Genomic DNA, 16,797 nt, shown 5'->3' with positions numbered 1-16,797 from the left:
TGACACCGCCACACCCCCTCCCAGACTTGTATTGAGGGGGCGGGCCGTGACATCACGAGGGGTGGAGCCGGGACGTAATGATGCTCAGGCCCCTGTATTGCCCGTCATTACGTGCAGAGCGAACTCGCTTTGTGCAGTAATGATAGCGCAGTGCTGCAGCGGCGATCTCGGGGCTCCCCCACAACGGGACCGCAGTGATCTGACATCTTATCCCCTATCCTTTGGTACAATTTTGTTAATTTTATGAAAAACAAAATATTGTGAAAATTTTTAAAAATGCTTTCTTTTTAGATTAGAAATTTTTGACATTGCATTTATGGCGTACACTGTGTGGTGAAAATTATCTTATCTATATTCTGTGTGTCAGTATGACACTCAATTTATATTGTTTTTTGTGGGTGTTTTTTCCCCTTTTTTTGTGTTGCCTTGTTCTGACAACCATAACTTTTTTTCACTTTTCATATGACTGCATTATGTGAGGGCTAATTTTTTCGGGTCAAGTTGTACTTCTTATTGGTGCCTTATTTATTCCACTTTTTTGGAGGCAAGGTGACCAAAGTGAGCAATTATTGTGCTTTTTTTATTTATTTATTTTTTTATGGCATTCATCATGCGGGATAAAAAAAATAACATTATACTTTTAAAGCACAAATTGTTACGAACGTGGCTATACTTAGTTTTTTTTCTGTAATAATATAGGGCTTTATTGGGAAGAGTGCATTTATGTATTTTTTATACTTTATTGAAAAACATTTTATTTTGATACTTTTTACTTCTGATTGCTGTCATACTATACTGCAGTACATCTGTACTGCAGTATAGTATAACTGTCAATATAGACTGACAGTTCGCCTGTGAGACTCAGCTTATGGCTGAACCTCATAGGCTTCCATACTTGGCAGAAGGAGGCCGTTATGTGGTGTCTCGGGGTGCAAAGGTGAGGTGCATGGGGCAGATATTGTAGCCCAGGGGAAAGGTGTTATTAACCCCTAAATGTTCATGACATCAGGGCGTGGTTTTCCCGGTAACCATCCAAACGGCAGTACCGCTATCCCAAGGTTAGGTAGGGCAATAATAGTCCAAGACAAGGTTAGGGTTAACGGTAGCTTTAATGAGGTAGACAGATGGAAACAGTCTTTACAGCTAGGCCAGGATCCCAGAGAGGTGGCCAGTAACACAGAAGGACCTCGCAGCTTGCTGGGACTTGTAGTGACTTTGACAGACTTTAGGACAGCCACGCTGGCTATAATAGACTTGACTTGACTATAGACTTGACATAGAAGACTTGACTTACTGGCATGTGGCTGTAGGTAAGCTTGAGGCCTCCAGATATGATGGACATTAGCTCTGAGACGTCTGGTCTTTACTGTGCCTCAGGATCCAGAGAGATAAGAGAGAGATTGTAATGACTGCCCCTCTTATAAAGGGGGGCTGAGCCAGAACAGTGACAGGAACCTTCTTTTAGAAAAAAAACAGACGCAATCCAGCATCACTACAATAATAACACATGCAAGTCAGTGTGCAGCCACAACTCAGCTAAAGGGCAGAGGAAGTACATCCCAAGAGGAAGACTAAACATCATAGCAGCATCATGATGCGGTCCCCCCTCCTCTTCAGGACAGGTATGTGATCAACAAGAACAAATTTCAGGTCACCTTCTTTGACCTCAACGAGACAGGGAGATCCAAACAGCATTTCCTCATAGTCTGTCTATGTTGGTTAAAGTGGACCTTAATTTTGCTTGAGGTTTCGCCTACATAGATAAGTTGGCATAGACATAGAAGTATATAAACAATAAAACTAGACATTCGTGTTAAGTAATGTCTGATTTTGTTTTCTTTGTGGTTAAAGGGGTGTCTGAAGGCAGAGCCTTTCAACATCCTAGGACATGGGATGCAGTTACAAGCATGGAACCCTTGTTTTGTTTTTAAATGAAATGTATGGCTGTACCAGTCAGTCGCTTAAATTGGAAGGTATTTTGTAGGAGATCAGTGGAGTAGTTAGAATTTCTGATGTCAGGACAATTCAGTTAGAATTTCTGGTATTTCAGGATAATTTGTCGTAATATATTCCAGTATTTGTTTATCACACGTGCAATCTGTGATAACAGGTTGTAATAGATTGAAACAAACGTTGAGTGGGACAGACTCATTTTTTGGCTTGTTATGGCTCAGACCTTCTCTGTCCATGAAATTAACTTGTTTTTTACATTGGACCAACAATCTAGGATAACGCTGTAAAAATTTGGAAACCATCTTGTCCAGAGCTGGTTGAACATTATCATCCTGGCTAATGAAGCATCGTGCCTACAACATCTGACTGATGGGGAAGTAATGTAGCATAAGAAGGAGATAGCAACTAATCAAATGAAGAATTAGGGGATTAGGTGGAAAAATCTGTGACAAAATGATCATTTGTAATCAATACCAAGGTATCAAGAAATTGAATATATTCCCTAGAGAACGTTAAGATGAGTTAGATGTTTGCAAATGTATAAAAGTCATATACAGTAGTTGTGCCTCAGTGCCCATCCAGATGAGAAACACATCATGTATGTATCGCCACCATCCCAGCACATGGCCGAAGTGGTGCGACATATAAATGTGTGTTTCCTCCAGCGAGGCCAACTCAACTCAAGAAGCGATAAGATATAATTAGTATTGTGTGTAAAAAAAATCTGAACAAATAGCTTCTCTAACTGCATATAGTTCTTGACCATGAGAAATGGACATATACAAGAGTGCCAACTGTTGCCATCAACGTCTCAACCTTTTTTTTAATAAAATCTGTCTCTCTAAGAAAGAGTTGGAGAGAGGAAAAAAACAAACAGGGGGTGCTCCCTTGTGTAGTATATCAGTTGGTGTGCAAAACCTCCACCACACCAAAGTAATATACTGACCTTAAAGAGTTGAAAAAGTGGCAGGTTCAACTCAAATATTGGGACCAGATGGGATGATAGAGCTGCTGCACTCCGACCCTATCCTACTCCCAGATGGAATGGATAAACAAAAGAGGGATGGAAGAAACCAAGCAAAAAGTGGTCTAGGAGGCGCTGTTCAGTGTAAAGGTAATTATGACCACAAGCAAGCACAGGACAACATGTAGTTTTATTTTGTACAATTTGGACAATGCATTTTGGCACTGTACTGTGCCTTCCTCAGGTCCACCAGATATACCCCAGAGGACTGTGAAAACAAACCAGGGTGCTGGTATAATGATTCTGGTGAGATTCTGTGCTGCCGAGGGAGATAAAATAAACAATTCAGTATAGGAGACATTTATGGTCCCTAATTATTTTTTGGAGGGCAACTTGGGTTGAACCATTTTCATCTCCCTTTGTCCCCTGGTTTTAATGGGACCTTCCATGGCAACTGCCTTGTCAGAAATCATAATATTACAACCCTTCTTAGCATCAATCTTAGAATCTCTATTCTTTCAAATAGATAGATAGATAGATAGATACCTTTGTAAGGCTAGGATTCCACTTGTTTTTTTTTCTGCCAGTTTTTGGAATACTGCCACTGCAGTTTTTGAGCCAAAGCCAGAAGTGTATTCAAAAGGAATAGGACATATAAAGGAAGGACTTATACTTCTCCTCCCTTATGGATCCACTTCTGACTTTGGCTCAAAAACTGCAGTGGCAGAAATCCAAAAACTGCCAGAAAAAAAACCAAGTGGAATCCTAGCCTAAAAAGAATATGGTCATCTGAATTTAGGTATAAACTTCATAACTATTTCAGGGCATGCTTTATGTTTAAAAAACAAAACAAAACATTAAATGTCACTGTCTGTCAAAAAACCTCCCCCAATCTGATAGTCCATGCGATAAATAAGTAAATGAATACATAATATACTATATAGTTAGATAGATTTAAAGTGAATTATTAGTTTTAACTTTATATGTGATTTATATTTTCAGAATATATGCAGTCATAAATGGATTTTCTTTTAAATTAACATTTTGTGCATGTTCTATAAACACTATATATATATATATATATATATATACACACACACACATAGTCATGGCACCCCTGAAATTTTTCTAGACAATTAAGTATTTCTCACAGAAAAGGATTGCAGTAACACATGTTTTACTATACACGTTTATTCCCTTTGTATGTATTGGAACTAAACAAAAAAAAAAGAGAGGAAAAAGAGCTAATTATATAATGTCACACCAAACTCCAAAAATGGTCTGGACAAAATTATTGGCACCCTTTCAAAATTGTGGGAAAATAAAATTGTTTCAAGCATGGGATGCTCCCTTAGGGTACGTTCCCACACGGCGTATTTTGCTGCGTATTTGCTGCGTATTTGGTGCTGCGTATTTTCCTACCCATTGACTTCAACAGAGAAAATAAAATACGCAGCAGCAAATACGCCGTGTGGGAATGTACCCTTAACCTCTTCAGGACATCGGGCGTATGGATACGCCCTGAATCCCGAGTCCTTAAAGGGGTACTCCGGTGAAAACCTTTTTTCTGGTGGCAGAAAGTTAAACATATTTGTAAATTACTTCTATAAAAAAATCTTAATCCTTCCTGTACTTATTAGCTTCTGAATACTACAGAAGAAATTCTTTTCTTTTTGGAATGCTCTCTGATGACATCACGAGCACAGTTCTCCCTGCTGATGTTATTATAATAATGACGCTTTATTTATTGTTGTCCTTAGTGGGACAATGGTTGCATGGTTGCTAAAATGGACAGAGATGTCAGCAGAGAGCACTGTGTTCGTGATGTCATCAGTGTTCCAAAAAGAAAGGAAGTTCCTCTGTAGCATTCAGCAGCTAATAAGTACTGGAAGGATTAAGATTTTTTAATAGAAGTAATTTACAAATATGTTTAACTTTCTGCCGCCAGTTGATTTAAAAGAAAAAAGATTTTCACCAGAGTACCCCTTTAAGGACCGAGGGCGTATCCATACGCCCGTGGGAATTCCGGCCCCCACCGCTAGCCGGTTGGGGACCGGAGCCGGATGCCTGCTGAAATCGTTCAGCAGGCATCCCGGCATATCGCCCAGGGGGGTCATTATGCCCCCCCATGTCGGCGATCGCCGCAGATCGCTGGACAATTCAGTCCAGCGATCTGCGGCGATTCCGGGTCAATCGGGTCTCCAGTGACCCGGTGACCCGGAATTACTGGCTGTTCGGGGCCGTCTCTGACGGCCCCGAACAGCCAGAGCCTGCAGGGGTGAGGTGGCACTGGTGCCACCTCACGATCGCCCTGATTCGTCGGCCAACCAATCAGGGCGCCTGCTGCGGGTGTCACTCCCGCACCCGCTCCGCCCCTCTTCCGGAGGACGTGAGCGGGTGCGGGACGTGCACCCCGGGTGCTGGGGACCCCGATCCCCGGCGCCCCTGTTGGGATCGGGGCCCCAGGAGCAGCTGCGGCGGCGGGACTGACCTGCAGCGTCTGGATCGTTGGAGGTAAGTGACAGCCTCCTGCTGTTGCTTAGCAACAGCTCCCAGCATGCAAAAAGGGCATGCTGGTAGCTGTAGTTATGCAACAGCAGGAGGCAGACCACCACAACTCCCAGCATTCCCTTATGGGCATGCTGGGACTTATGGTTTTGCAACAGCTGGAGGCACATTCTTTCTATGGAAAAGTGTACCTTCAGCTGTTGTCTAACTACAACTCCCAGCTTGCACAAACAGCTAAAGTGCATGCTGGGAGTTGTAGTGGTGCATCTTCTGTTTGCATAACTACAACTCCCAGCATGCCCGTTGGCTGTCGGTGACTGCTGAGAGTTGTAGTTTTGCAACAGCTGAAGGCACACTGGTTGTGAAACTCAGAGTTTTTTTTTACCTAACTCAGTGTTTCACGACCGGTGTGCCTCCAGCTGTTGCAAACTACAACTCTCAGCAGTCACCGTACACCATGCACCGTACATGCTGGGAGTTGTAGTTTTGCAACAGCTGGAGGCACACTGGTTGTGAAACACTGAGTTAGGTCACAAACTCAGTGATACATAACCAGTGTGCCTACATTTGTTGCAAAACTGCAACTCTCAGCAGTCACCGACAGCCAACGGGCATGCTGGGAGTTGTAGTTATGCAACAGCTGGATGTCCCCCCCCCCCCCCCCCAATGTGAACGTACAGGGTACACTCACATGGGTGGAGGATTACAGTAAGTATCTGGCTGCAAATTTGAGCTGCCGCAAACTTTCTGCTGCAGCTCAAATTGCCAGCGAGAAACTACTGTGAACCCCCGCCCGTGCGACTGTACCCTAAAAACACTACACTAACACAAAAAATAAAATAAAATGTAAAAAACACTATGTATACACATACCCCTACACAGCCCCCCTCCCCTCCCCAATAAAAATGAAAAACGTCTGGTACGCCACTGTTTCCAGAACGGAGCCTCCAGCTGTTGTAAAATAACTCCCAGTATTGTCGGACAGCCGTTGACTTTCCAGGCATGCTGGGAGTTTTGCAACAGCTGGAGGCACCCTGTTTGGGAATCACTGGCGTAGAATACCCCTATGTCCACCCCTATGCAATCCCTAATTTAGGCCTCAAATGCGCATGGCGCTCTCACTTTGGAGCCCTGCCGTATTTCAAGGCAACAGTTTAGGGTCACATATGGGGTATCGCCGTACTCGGGAGAAATTGTGTTACAAATTTTGGGGGGTATTTTCTGCTTTTACCCTTTTTAAAAATGTAAAATTTTTGGGAAAACAAGCATTTTAGGTAAAAAAAAATTTTTTTTTTTACATATGCAAAAGTCGTGAAACACCTGTGGGGTATAAAGGTTCACTTAACCCCTTGTTACGTTCCCCGAGGGGTCTAGTTTCCAAAATGGTATGCCGTGTGGGGTTTTTTTTGCTATCCTGGCACCATAGGGGCTTCCTAAATGCGGCATGCCCCCAGAGAAAAATTTGCGTTCAAAAAGCCAAATGTGACTCCTTCTCTTCCGAGACCTGTAGTGCGCCAGCAGAGCACTTTTCACCCCCATATGGGGTGTTTTCTGAATCGGGAGAAATTGGGCTTCAAATTTTTAGGGGTATTTTCTGCTATTACCCTTTTTAAAAATAAAAAATTTTTGTGAAAACAAGCATTTTAGGTAAAAATTATTTTTTTTTTTTTACATTTGCAAAAGTCGTGAAACACCTGTGGGGTATTAAGGTTCACCTTATCCCATGTTACATTCCCCGAGGGGTCTAGTTTCCAAAATGGTATGCCATGTGGTTTTTTTTTTGCTGTTCTGGCACCATAAGGGCTTCCTAAAGGTAACATGCCCCCCAAAAACCATTTCAGAAAAACGTACTCTCCAAAATCCCCTTGTCGCTCCTTCCCTTCTGAGCCCTCTACTGCGCCCGCTGAACACTTTACATAGACATATGAGGTATGTGCTTACTCGAGAGAAATTGGTCTACAAATACAAGTAAAAATTTTGTCCTTTTACCCCTTGTAAAAATTCAAAAATTGGGTCTACAAGAACATGTGAGTGTAAAAAATGAAGATTGTGAATTTTCTCCTTCACTTTGCTGCTATTCGTGTAAAACACCTAAAGGGTTAAAACGCTGACTGAATGTCATTTTGAATACTTTGGGGGGTGTAGTTTTTATAATGGGGTCATTTATGGGGTATTTCTAATATGAAGACCCTTCAAATCCACTTCAAACCTGAACTGGTCCCTGAAAAATACTGAGTTTGAAAATTTTGTGAAAAATCGGAAAATTGCTGCTGACCGTTGAAGCCCTCTGGTGTCTTCCAAAAGTAAAAACACGTCAATTTTATGATGCAAACATAAAGTAGACATATTGTATATGTGAACCAAAAAAAAATGTATTCGTAATATCCATATTCCTTACAAGCAGAGAGCTTCAAAGTTAGAAAAATGCTAAATTTTTAAATTTTTCATCAAATTTACGGATTTTTCACCAAGAAAGGATGCAAGTATCGACAAAAATTTACCACTATGTTAAAGTAGAAAATGTCACGAAAAAACAATCTCGGAATCAGAATGATAACTAAAAGCATTCCAGAGTTATTAATGTTTAAAGTGACAGTGGTCAGATGTGCAAAAAACGCTCCGGTCCTTAAGGCCAAAATGGGCTCCGTCCTGAAGGGGTTAAACTCACCTGGGGCAAGTAACAGGTGTGGGCAATATAAAAATACCACCTTAAAGCAAATAAAAAGGAGAGAAGTTCACTTAGTCTTTGCATTGTGTGTCTGTGTGTGCCACACTAAGTATGGACAACATATAAATAATCTCAAGGTTAAAAGTCTATCTCCAGAGGTCTAGATTTGCCTTTCTCCACAGTGCGCAACATTATCAAGAACTTTGAAACCCATGGCACTGTAGTTAATCTCCCTGGGTGTGACAGCAGAGAAAAATTTATGAAAGGTGTCAACGCAGGATAGTCCGGATGGGGAATAAGCAGCCCCAAACAAGTTCCAAAGATATTCAAGCTGTCTTGCAGGCTCAGGGAGCATCAGTGTCTGCGCAAATTATCCGTCATTACTTAAATGAAATGAAACGCTATGGCAGGAGACCCAGAAGGACCCCACTGCTAACATGGAGACATAAAAAAGCAAGACTACATTTTGCCAAAATGAACTTGAGTAAGCCAAAATCCTTCTGGGAAAATGTATTTTGGACAGATGAGACCAAGACAGAGCTTTTTGGTAAAGCACATGATTCCGAAAACGGAGTGAGTCCTACAAAGAAAAGAACAAGGTACCTACAGTGAAGTATGGCGGAGGTTCAATGATGTTTTGGGGTTGTTTTGCTGCCTCTGGCACTGGGTGCCTTGTGTGTGTTCAAGTCATCATGAAATCTGAGGATTACCAGCGGATTTTGGTTTGCACTGTACAGCCCAGTGTCAGAAAGCTGGGTTTGCGTCCAAGATCTTGGGTCTTCCAGCAGGACAATGACCCAAAACATATGTCAAAAAGCACCCAGAAATGGATGGCAACAAAGCGCTGGAGAGTTCTGAAGTGGCCTGCAATGAGTCCAGATCTAAATCCCATTGAACACCTGTGGAGAGATCTTAAAATTGCTGTTGGGAAAAGGCGCCCTTCCAATAAGAGAGACCTGGAGCAGTTTGCAAAGGAAGAGTGGTCCAACATTCCGGCTGAGAGGTGTAAGAAGCTTATTGATGGTTATAGGAAGCAGCTAATTTCAGTAATTTTTTCCAAAGGGTGTGCAACCAAATATTAAGTTAAGGGTGCCAATAATTTTTTCCAGGCCATTTTTGGAGTTTTGTGTGACATTATGTCCAATTTGCTTTTTTTCCTCCGTTTTTTGAGTTCCAACACACACAAAGGGAATAAACGTGTATAGTAAACGTGTTACTGCAATCCTTTTCTGTGAGAAATACTTCCTTTTCTAGAAGAATTTCTGGGGTGCCAACATTTTCGACCATTTCTATATATATATATATACATTCAACCTCGTGTTGTGACGGCAAAGATTGAGGTTTTTCTACAATTGTACATAAAAAAGCATGTCATCAATAATGAAAAGCAAATAACACATAGCACATATTGTTTAGGAACATAATGTATACACATATGAGAAAGTATACAGAATATGGCCAGAATACAATCATTAAATATTTCAGGTTTAAACAAAAGAGAATTGTTGCAGCAATACTAATATGTCATTGACATGCCAGTTACACATTAGTAATTATGGGATTATTCCTGTGATTTCTTTGAAGATTCATTTCATAAATGATTCTTTTCGGCATCACAAACATTGGCTTCAATTTCCACCAAAACAGACAGTAATCATAGCAGCAAGGCTGTACTCTACACCGATCCATGACATGCAGATAATTCCTAGCAAAGTGCAATTATCATGAGCTAATGCTTTCAGTTTGGCTTTAATTCCATGCAGTTAGGCTGATGAAGCAATTATTTCTGACAGCCCTTCAAACAAAGTCAGTGACTAATTTATTGTAGTCAGTCATCTGAATGGTAGAAATCCAGGACTAGATCTCTTAATTAGGGACTCACAGGCTTTTGCCCTCAAAATGTTTCCATGCCAAGTAAAAGTAATTATATAGGTTTGTAGAGAGGAGCACAGGCTACAAATATCAATTAAAGCAATATTACATTTATAAAACATTAAATAATAAAAAACAATATAGCTAAATTTAAGAACTTAAATAAGAATTCTAATTATAGTGGTAGGTATCCTACAGAGTCAAACAGATGCCAAGAATTAATAAAACAAAACCAATGTTACTGATGTATTTTTCTACCCCAGAGTTCATTGTAACACATGGTTTATGTATATTCACATATAAAGGAGAAAGTCATATTTTGAGGAATAAACTTATAAAGTCAGACTTTGAAACAAATCATGGCTGCTACATTCTTCCAAAAACAGTGCCACCCGTGTCCACAAGTTGTGTATCATATTTCAGCTCTACCCAATTCGCTTTAAGGTTAGAAAAAAACAAGTGGAAACCTAAACAGAAAACTGCCACTTCTTTTTGAAGCATTTTTTATTTATTTTTTCTGCAGTTTTTACTGCTAGGTTTTGGTTTTTTTTTACAGCTATTAGTGCACATCAGAAATGACATATACAAAATATATAAAGAGGAATTTACGTAGACCATCGTTTCTCTGGCAGTGCAGTGGCTGACCCATATGCCACTCTTAAATCTCCACAAGCTCCAAGATAGTGTAGATTTTACTTACAATTTATTTTAGCTCTCTGGTGTAAATTGTAATAAATTTAGTATCATAGGAAGTAATGCCCATTCCTCGCTCACTTTACACCCAAGCTCCACCCACTTGGTTGTACATTTATGTGCAAACCAGATTATGCAAATCCAGGCATGCTGTCTTTATGAATTGTCCCACTTAATAAATTACCAGACACTCAGTTCAATACCAACCTCACTTGGGTTACCTGCCACACTTTTATCAAGGTCCATTAAGAAAGAAAAAAAAAAAAAAAGACACTCAAATAACAGAATTACAAAAACTGCAGCTACAAAAGGTGTCTTCTCACATTGTCCCCTTCACATGGTCCCCACAAGCCTTAGCATTGTCTTTCACTTCTCAAGACTGAGATATCACTTGTGAGGCTCAACTTTGTTTCCTAGAGCTCCCCCAACAAGACTGGAGTGGAATCTGCAGACTGACGGCTGCCTCTCTATTTACTACATCACATTCTCCAACCCACTGGCCTCCATAATACAGGGTGGGCCATTTATATGGATACACCTTAATACAATGGGAATGGTTGGTGATGTTAACTTCCTGTTTGTGGCACATTAGTATATGTGAGGGGGGAAACTTTTCAAGATGGGTGGTGACCATGGCGGCCATTTTGAAGTCGGCCATTTTTAATCCAACTGTTGTTTTTCAATAGGAAGAGGGTCACGTGACACATCAAACTTATTGGGAATTTCACAAGAAAAACAATGATGTGCTTGGTTTTAACGTAACTTTATTGTTTCGTTATTTACACGTTTCTGACCACTTATAAAATGTGTTCAATGTGCTGCCCATTGTGTTGGATTGTCAATGCAACCCTCTTCTCCCACTCTTCACACACTGATAGCAACACCACAGGAGAAATGCTAGCACAGGCTTCCAGTATCCGTAGTTTCAGGTGCTGCAGAATGGGCAAAACAAAAATTGGAACAGGACCCTCAGTTTACGCAGAAGATTTTGTTCAGTGATGAGGCAAACTTTTATGTGAATGATGAAGTTAATAAACAAAACCACCGCTATTGGTCTGACTCTAACCCACATTGGATAGATCCCTCCAAGACTGTCAGAACACAAAAATTGATGGTATGGTGTGGTATATGGGGTTCAAAGATAGTGGGGCCATTCTTCATCAATGGAAACCTCAAGACCACTGGATATGCGAAATTGCTACATGATGATGTGTTTCCCTCTTTATGCACTAAAGCTGGCACGTTCCCTGAGTTTTTCCAGCAAGCCTGTGCTAGCATTTCTCCTGCGGTGTTGCTATCAGTGTGTGAAGAGTGGGAGAAGAGGGTTGCATTGACAATCCAACACAATGGGCAGCACATTGAACACATTTTATGAGTGGTCAGAAACTTGTAAATAACTCATGAAAGAATAAAGTTACGTTAAAACCAAGCACATCATTGTTTTTCTTGTGAAATTCCCAATAAGTTTGATGTGTCACATGACCCTCTTCCCATTGCAAAAACAAAAGTTGGATTCAAAATGGCCGACTTCAAAATGTCCGCCATGGTCAGCACCCATCTTAAAAAGTTTCCCCCCCACATATACTAATGTGCCACAAACAGGAAGTTAATATACCAACCTTTCCCATTTTATTAAGGTGTATCCATATAAATGGCCCACCCTGTACAACAATCTATCCAAGTGAAAAGTAGGAAAAATAAAATGTTTTACTTTGCATTTCATTTCAATGTCATAAAATCTATTCAGCCTAACGCGTTCTCTCTCTCTCTCTATACATTTATTTAGTGTGTATATACTAAAATATAAGCATTATCTTTAAAATTTAAAAAAAAATATATATTGAAAGGTTATTATACTCTCGCACTGTTAATAATACCATTGACTTCTAGTATCATTTGTCAGGATAAACAGTCATTCCACTACAACAGGGCTTTCCAGGCTTCTAGAATACACTTCCCCACATAGAATTACATATTCCAATTTACCTAATTCATGATGACCTTTATCTGGAACATCTCAGATAATACAAGATAATAATTAACTGTAGGCCAGGGCAGCTAACATCAATTCTGCTGCTTCTTATCAGCTTCACCTCTGTTAGATATGTTAGCAAGACTGAAATCCTTTAAAGTTAACACTATCTTCAAAGACCTTGATAAAACATGACGTATAAGGATAGTAGTACTTGTAGTGCTCGAAAGTTGTGAAAACACTTAAAAAAGAAAATGCAATGAAAAAGAAAAATGCAAAGAAAAATAACAACTACAGATGGTGAGTTACTTCTGATATAATGTCTGCACTAACCGGCATAATACACTGTCTACCCTATTGGCGTTTGGAATAATGGAAGTAGCGTGAAGCTTGGAGCTCTCATATGTAGGAGACATTTCAATCTAATACTGGTGGGTACCTGTGATAGTGAATCAGTTGTTAAGAAAGCAACAAGTAATGCTTCTCACCCCTTCGAACAAATCCGTAGCACCTGCGCAAGGACACGCCGGTCCCGCCCTTGGCTTTGTACAATAGTAAAAAGAAGAATTGTCCAGCGCTGGGTTTGCAGGTAAAAGCTTGCTTTTATTTAGAAAATCCAACAGAAACACCTGACAGAGGACAATGACTGACGCGTTTCGCACCTAGGTGCTTAATCGTAGACTACGATTAAGCACCTAGGTGCGAAACGTGTCAGACATTGTCCTCTCAGTTGTGTTGTATAAAGTATAAGGATAGTCCCAATATCTACTAGATGTAAATTAAGTCATCCCAGTTTCCAGTGCAACCGGCATGCTAAGATTAACAACAATTTGATAGGAATGGTGTACCATGTTGCATAATGTTTCTATGCATTGCTGCTTAAGTATTTCCTATGATCTGATCCTATACTTGACCGGGTCAATGGAACAAATGTGCACTGATCCAGAGCAGTCAGTATCCAAGCATTCAGTGTCAGTAATTGTCATTCAGTGTCAGTAGCTGTCTGAATTGTTATACCTTGTCACCTATAGGCCATAGGCTGGTTTTACACAAATGTATTACATGTGTATTTTCTGTCCACATTATGCTGAATTGACCCAAAATGACAGCTTTCACTGCAGGTCATGAGAAATGCAGTCAACCTGTAATACACTCCTGTTAAACCTGCTATGGCAGTGCTCACTTTCAAAGGGGTATTCCTGAGTTCAGACGAAAAACTGAAGGCTGCAGGGTCATTATACACAAAGCTGCCATATAACACTAATCCTACATCCTAAACAGGTATACTTACCTTTTGTCATACCTTTCCTCCCTATAGGATTCTTCTCAGCAAAGGAAGAGTAGACATGGCTACAACAGTAGGTTGTGGGGGTAACAGACGACAATTCCCATCCTGCACCTCTGTCATCTACTCTAGGCTGTACAACCTGTATACCCCTGATTGGCAGAGAATAAGTCTCCACACTATTGTACAGTTCTGGTACCTCACTGCTGAGCCTGGTGTTTTATAGACAAACAGTTTAGCCTTCTATAACTTCTATTGCTGCGAATGAGCATGTGCGACCAGTAGTGTTGCTCGCGAATATTCGCAATTCGAATATTATTCGCGAATATCGCATATTCGCGAATTCGCGAATTTCGCGAATATAGCGCTATATATTCGTAATTACGAATATTCGTTTTTTTTTTTTTTTTTTTCTTCACAGTACACATCACAGTGATCATCCCTCTCTGCTTCCAGCTTGTGTGGTGTAAAGAAGGCTGTAATACTACTGTGTGAGACTGGCGTGCGAAAATTCGCATATGCGAAAATTAGCATATGCTCATTTTCGCATATGCGAATTTCCACATATATTAATTTTCGCATGCGCGTATTTTCGCATACGCGAAAATAAAACGGGGATATAACGAATGTGCGAATATTCGCGAATATATGACAAATATTCGTCCATATATTCGCGAATATTCGCGAATTCGAATATGGCCTATGCCGCTCAACACTAGCGACCAGTAAAGATACAGCTGAGGCTTTTAAGAGGTTAATGACTGACAGTGTATACACTACAAAGTTATTGGAGAATTTCACCATGTGCAATAAATCTACAAGGGTGTGATTTTGCTGTGAATAGATTTTAGCTACATTGCTTTCCATTTTTACATCTGCAGATTCCATTCTTAAAGGGGTTCTCCACCATAAGGGGATTTTAGTACGTACCTGGCAGACAGTAATGGACATGCTTAGTAAGGATCTGCGCTTGTCTTGGGGATAAATGGCTATGTCTTGAGATTACCATAACACTGTGGCTAGCTTTTTGTGAACTTGTATTTCCTGTTTGATTTTTCTTTTTTTGCCTACAAATCCCACAATTCCATTTTCCTCCCTCCCACACATCAGCCACCCCACCCATTGAAACAAAAGGCCTGTGGTTTTCAATCAGGGTGCCAACAGCTGTTGCATTAGTTGCAGATTGAGCTCTCTCCCACCAAGCTATCACTCCACCCATTGAAGCAGACAGGCTCCCTGTCATCAGCTGACTAGTGAGTCAGGTCTCGTCCGCATTGCAACCTGGGAAAAATCTGAGACAACAGTCATTTTGTATGCTGGTTAAAATAAATATTGGGGTGAAAATCACAGAAGAATTGTGAGAAAACCGTCACACACAGGTGCAGACACTATATTATGAACTCAAATCCAAATATTAGAGAAGAAAGTACAGGCAACTCACCACATTGTAGTAACTTCGTGTTTATTACTGGGACATGCAGGTAAAGCGGCTCCACGCCACACCGGGATGCCGAACACTAGTGCGTTAACCGATGACAGCTGTTTCTTTCCGTTCAGGAACTTCAACAGATCGTCAACAGAGACGATCTGTTGAAGTTCCTGAACGGAAAGAAACAGCTGTCATCGGTTAACGCACTAGTGTTCGGCATCCCGGTGTGGCGTGGAGCCGCTTTACCTGCATGTCCCAGTAATAAACACGAAGTTACTACAACGTGGTGAGTTGCCTGTACTTTCTTCTCTAATTTTTGGATTTGAATTCACCTTGTTACTACTACAGTACATGAGCATCACCACACGAAGATACGCTGCTAGCTAGAGTGTGAACATAGACCATTCAAGGGAGAGCATAGAGGGAGAGCAGTGCCAGCACTTCACTTTCTGTTTTGAAGCCTTGTGACTATATTATGAACTACACTTACTTTACAGCCCCTGTAGCATAGTCAAATAAAAAAAATTAACGGAATACCCCTTTAAACCCCCCAACAACAAATCTGCACCAAAGTCTCCACAACTTGGTACAGGTTTACCAGGGGAAATGATGCAGATTTTATCATGCAGAAAAGTCTGCAGCATTTCCATCCCTTGTGGAATTACCAGACAGCTGTATTACCTATGACTCAAATGAATACAGATATTATAATACACATATATAATGTATATATATATATATATATATATATATATTTTTTTTTTACACACACCAACTGTAGATTAGGCCTGATACAATCATATATTTTATAGAGCCTATTCATCTGGCTAGCTGTACTATTTGCAGGACTTAAGGTAGGCATAGGTAGACATATAAAAGGTATATTAAAAAAATATTACATTAGGTATTGTCATTTTGAAGAGTGATGTGTAATGTATGATACAGCTGTATGTGATTGTTTGCCTCTTCAGTTACATACGTCTCCTCTTTGTAATATAAAAATGTGTAAATACAACATATGTAATTGACAAAGTTTTTTTTAAAGTGTTATAAAAAAAAGTTGCAATATCTTTGGCCACAGTGAAGACATGCAGCCCAAACCATGCACCCTGCATAACCATTGACCGCACTGTGTTGTCGGGGATTATTATCGCAGCCATTGTTGAACGCGTAGGACCATGTTTTTGGCTGTCCATCACAAAAGCTATGTGAACTGTGTCTTACATTGATCTTTTATAAATTCTTTGATTCACAGCCACATGGATTAACACTGAAAATACAGCTATGTGCCTGGATATTGCAATTCCTTCATCTCTGGTCATTTAAGTGCAATGAATTCTATCCTTGGTCATTTAAGTTCAGTGAGGTTGGATGAGAACATTGATAAAGAACTATTTTAAGGTCACTGTACATATTCTCAATGGGATTGGGGTCTGAGTATTGAGCAGGCTAT

At 40.4% G+C, this 16,797-nt stretch overlaps 1 long non-coding RNA gene across 1 annotated transcript; it reads left to right on the top strand.

Annotated features, from left to right (window-relative positions):
* The first annotated feature begins 854 nt into the window (after nt 1-854).
* Nucleotides 855-14,104, top strand: LOC130369384 (uncharacterized). The gene is made up of 3 exons (XR_008892736.1): nt 855-937; nt 2,228-2,431; nt 13,949-14,104. It is a non-coding gene; the product is annotated as an uncharacterized LOC130369384 (long non-coding RNA).
* Nucleotides 14,105-16,797: the final 2,693 nt, after the last annotated feature.

Source organism: Hyla sarda, chromosome 1 (genome assembly GCF_029499605.1).
Source record: "Hyla sarda isolate aHylSar1 chromosome 1, aHylSar1.hap1, whole genome shotgun sequence".
In the NCBI taxonomy this organism is placed as follows: domain Eukaryota; kingdom Metazoa; phylum Chordata; class Amphibia; order Anura; family Hylidae; genus Hyla; species Hyla sarda.
This window is presented reverse-complemented; position numbering and strand designations above follow the sequence as displayed.